Here is a 5,000-nt window from a genome sequence, read left to right on the forward strand (position 1 = left end):
TCAGGGTTGTGCCCCGGCAAAAAGCTGAAGACGGCATCTAGTGTGTTCATAATTATGCAAACAGGGTTACACATCAATATCATTCCTCCCCTCCTTTCCTCCATCGTCCGCTCTCGTTATCTATGCCACAGTTGACAACTATCAATGAAACAAAATATGGGACAATTCATTGTCACAGGGGTCTGGGAGTCCTCCCCCAGGGGAAAAAAAAAAACGTATTACTTTAACATGTCCCGTTTCAGCTCAATACGGAACCCGTACTTTGACTTCTAAATACCGGACGATTCCGTATTTCAAGGGACGGTTGGCAACCCAAGTAACAGTAAGAGCTCTGTATTAAAGGACCAGTTCAGTCAATGTCAACATGCAGTTGTAATGCTCACACTACCCTGGACTTGTCAGTACCTGAGATTTTTTTTTTTTTTTTCTTCAACCTTTTCCGAGATCCTGGTCATTGTAATGGTGGCAGCGCTTTGTTTACATTTAAAAAAAACATTTTTACTTATTCCCAAAAATATCCAAAAGGTTATACAACATCAGCAGACAACTAGCAAACAGCGGTACATTTTGGGAAAATATTTGGAGTAGGCCTATGCTATTTAAAAAAAAATGTAAACAAACGCTGCTCCCATTAGAATAGCTCATATCTCGGAAAGGGCTGAGCCGAAAAATGTGTCATCACCGGGTACTGACAAGTCAAGGGTAGCGTGAGCAATACAACAGCATATTGACATTGACTGAACTGGTCCTTTAACAAACAGGAGGTGGGACAATAGTATATAGTTCAGTGTCAATAATCAAACGCTACTCATCATCATCATCACCATCATCACCATCATCATCATCATCATTGTCATCATGACTCCCCATACATGAACACACATTAGCAAGTACTTCACACAGCGTCCCAACCTTGGGACTATAGCCATATGCATCATTCATAAATTCTAATAAGATGTTGATGACTAGCGGATGTGTGAAGGCACACAGCCATTATGAACTTTATTTTCCTGTTGCCCCGTCCCGTCTTTTAAATGATGGACGAGCAGAACAGGCACTATCCTTCTTGTCACTTGCCGCTTGACGCCAAAGTTTATAAATGTACCCCCATACTTCGCCGAATGCCATCTGAATGCAGAGGCAGGTGCTGTGTTGACAGCTTCTCCCCCCGAAGTGCTACCTTGACTTCTAATGGATGACCCTGGATGACTTATGACTGCTCCCGGGTCAGTACTTTGGGGAAACGGGGAAGGTGGTATGGTGATTAACAGCTTGTGTGACAAGCAATGAGTTTGGCCCATTAGAATTTAAAATGTGTACGCAAGCGAAGCCGACAGGGGACGACAAACAGGTTAGTCGTCCTGGGACAAAGGAGAGCAGTGTTGCCAGATTGGGCTGTTTCCCGCCCAATTGGGCTGCTTAGGATGGCCTTGTGCAGGTAAAAATGGCATTTAGCAGAAAAAAACGCCCAATTCTATTGATTTCTATGGCAAATCTGGGCGGGTTTTTCTGCTAAATGCCATTTTTACCCGCACAAGGCCATCCTAAGCAGCATCCTAGGATTTTGTGCTTCTATGCGGGTTTTCAGCATTTTTTGGGCTGGAAATCATCAGCCTCATCTGGCAACCCTGAAGGAGAGTGTGGCCCCCGAATCAGGGCATCATTGCGTAGTGTGTATGTGTGTTGGGGGGCCCTTTCGAATGACTGTCCCAGGGCCCAGCCGAAACTGTTTGCGGTCTTGTATGTGTGTGTCAAACATAAAATAATAAATAAATCCAGAAATACAGAGGTTATGCATTTTTAACATGGTGGCCAAGTGTATACGGCAGACATTAATGCACGAACACAGAGTGTCATTGGTGAGTCATTGCATTGCGTCTTTGCCTGTGTGTGGGGTGTCAAGATGTCGGAAAGTTACAGAAAGCTTTAGTGTTCATTCCTTTTACATCATTCTCTCTCTCTCTCTCTCTCTCTCTCTCGCATGTGTGCGCTTGCTTTCTTTGTCACACACACACACAAACAAACACACAGACACAGACACAGACACACACACACACACACACACACACACACACACACACACACACACACACACACACACACACACACACACACACACACACACACTGCTTCTCAAGTGTGACTGTGCATTAAAATGATCAGTCATCCTCTGTCTCAGTCACTGTCTCTACCAAGCTCTACCTGTGTCTGTAATCTACAGTACTTACTGTCTGAGCTGTAAGAAGCCATTTAAAATTCTAGACAATCCTGCCTTCAGTGTTGCCAGATTGTTGCCAGATGGTTGCTCTCAAAAATCGCCAAAATGCGCTGAATTCCGCCCAATTTTAAAAAATTGCATTGATTTCCATGGACGAGCAGTTACGGTCTACAGTTACGGTCAAGCCAACTATTTGACACTAAAGTCCACAAAAGTAGATTGCCGAGTGCGTCGCATCATCAGCTATGATTATTTCCATAGCGAGTAACCACAGCTGATGATGCGACGCACTCGGCAATCTACTTTTGTGGACTTTAGTGTCAAATAGTTGGCTTGACCGTAACTGTACATATTCTCAAGGTAGTAGCTTCACAAAACACATTCTGCAGACCTTTCAAGAATACATGAAGGGCTTTGGACACTTCTGTTTATGTGTGGATACCCTCAACATATTACGAGGTACGTGTGACGTTGTTTTGAGCTGTGCAAGATTTTAAAATGTTGTGTTTTTGAAATGTGTATAACCGCCGCGAAACGATGCCCGCAACCTAGAATATTGCATAGCTGATATGGCTAACGAGGCTAACGTGATATTATCAAACTTTCTCAAAACGCATCCTTTTGCCTTGATTTTGCTCTAGAGTGACTGTATTTCATCCCAAACATGCAAAAATGAGGCAAACTTGTTCCAACTCCGGATAAATCCTTTAATAAAGATGTAGCCAACATGGCTACTGTGACGGCCCTGACATTGCCAGCTGATCCCCATGCTCCAGGGTCACACGAGGCAATAGAGTGATGCCATACCTCATGTCGGGGTGACCCCGAGAAGTCCTAGGTAGCGAGAAGTCGTAGTTTATATGGCTAATGCAATAGCCAGAAACCATAAACGTAGAAGGTCTCCATTACTTTAACAGTCAATCGAAATTATAGTTGCTTCTGATTGGCTTGATGGGAGTCGATCAAAATTATACAGACTTCTGATTGGCGGGCAGGAGAAAAGAGGGGAGGAGAGAATCAAGACTCTCTGATGAAGGCAGGGACGTGCTGAGGTGCAGCACCTGACACAGACGAAAAGAAAGAAGAAAGTGATTGAAAGGTATAAGAAGTGAAAAGAGGAGAGGTAAAAGAAGGGAGAAAAAAGTAAAACGAAGAGATGGAGATTGAGGGTGAAAAAAGAGAGAAAGAAATAGTTGAGATAAGTGGAGATTCGTGATACATTAAAGGGAACGACAGAGAGAGAGAGAGAGAGTGAGAGAGAGAGAGAGAGAGAGAGAGAGAGAGAGAGAGAGAGAGAGAGAGAGAGAGCTAGAGAGAGAGAGAGAGATGGGGAGTTAGAAAGTGTTTCGCACACGTCCCTGGTGTAATTTGTGACCTTAAGCCCTCTACCATGTTGCCTGTCAAGTGGTCAGGGATTGGCTCTCAACTCAGATCTAAGAGAGAGAGAACTGTGTGTGTGTGTGTGTGTGTGTGTGTGTGTGTGTGTGCGGGCGCGCGTGCGTGTGTGTGTGCGTGCGCGTCCGCCTGTGCTTGTGTGTGTGTGTGTGTGTGTGTGTGTGTGTGTGTGTGTGTGTGTGTGTGTGTGTGTGTGTGTGTGTGTGTGTGTGTGTGTGTGTGTGTGTGTGTGTGTGTGTGTGTGTGTGTGCGTGCCCATGGGTGTGTGCACGTGTGTGTATTTGTGTGTGAAGTGGTTGAGTGGATGACTGAAAGACCGTAGTGAACTCCGGTAAGATCTCAAAGTGAGTGTGTGCGTGCGTGTGTGTGTGTGTGCATGTGTGTGTGTGTGTGCATGTGTGTGTGTGTGTGTCAATCAGTTGCCAACCTGACTGAAAGACCACAGTTGCCTCTCAGACTCACAAGAACCTCCTCACCTCTCTTGCTTTCAGCACTCAGGTAACTCTCTCTCTCTCTCTCTCTCTCTCTCTCTCCATCGCTCTCTCTCTCTCTCTCTCTCTCTCTCTCTCTCTCTCTCCATCGCTCTCTCTCTCTCTCTCTCTCCATCTCTCTCTCTCCATTTATCCGTCTCTCTCCATCTCTCTTTCGCTGACTAACATTCACTTTGGCTTTCTATTTCTCGTCTCATCCTGTTTCCAATCCCCCGTATTGCTGGCAAAGTGTTCTTTCTCACTTTCCATTTTCCTCTCATTCTTTTTCCCCTTGGAAATATATATATACACAGTATTTTTTTCTATTACTCTTGAAATTTGAAATGAAAATTTCTTTATAGAGCCAAGTTTTTTTAAAATGTTTCTCATCAACGAATTGTTTCCCTAAACTTTCCCTTTAATTCATTATGAATCTCAATGACCAGTAAAGACTAAAGACTCACGTGAATCCATGTTCCTTCAAGAATTACCAGGCAACTGTCATTAAGCAGAGCAGAGAAGGACAATACAAACAGTATTTTTTACATGCTTATACATGAGTTTTTAGATGCTTTATTATTATTATTATTATTTTATTATGTATTTATTTTTCAGGACATTGGACATTAATTAACACATACATACAAAACATACATGTAAATGCGCCAGATTATAGCACAAATGCTAATTTCCTAGCCTAGAAATCTAGACGCCCCTAGCGACCGCAAATTGAATTTGCTCCCGGGGGCAGTCTAGCGGACCCCGGTCGTTTTGCGGGGCTGAAAGTTATCCGATGACAGGGCCAATCAAATCGCGAGGGGGCCCGGGATACCTAGTAAAACACAGGAAACTTTCTAAGAAGAAACATGGTGGCCGTCCGTGCTACGTACAGCACGAAAGTGTTTACTTAATTTAAA

At 43.9% G+C, this 5,000-nt stretch overlaps 1 protein-coding gene across 1 annotated transcript in view; it reads right to left on the reverse strand.

Moving 5' to 3' along the window:
* Window positions 1–5,000, reverse strand: part of sdk1b (sidekick cell adhesion molecule 1b) — a 396,999-nt gene that overhangs the window by 112,528 nt on the left and 279,471 nt on the right. The window lies entirely within an intron of this gene.

The sequence above is a fragment of the Engraulis encrasicolus genome, chromosome 1 (genome assembly GCF_034702125.1).
Source record: "Engraulis encrasicolus isolate BLACKSEA-1 chromosome 1, IST_EnEncr_1.0, whole genome shotgun sequence".
Taxonomy (NCBI): domain Eukaryota; kingdom Metazoa; phylum Chordata; class Actinopteri; order Clupeiformes; family Engraulidae; genus Engraulis; species Engraulis encrasicolus.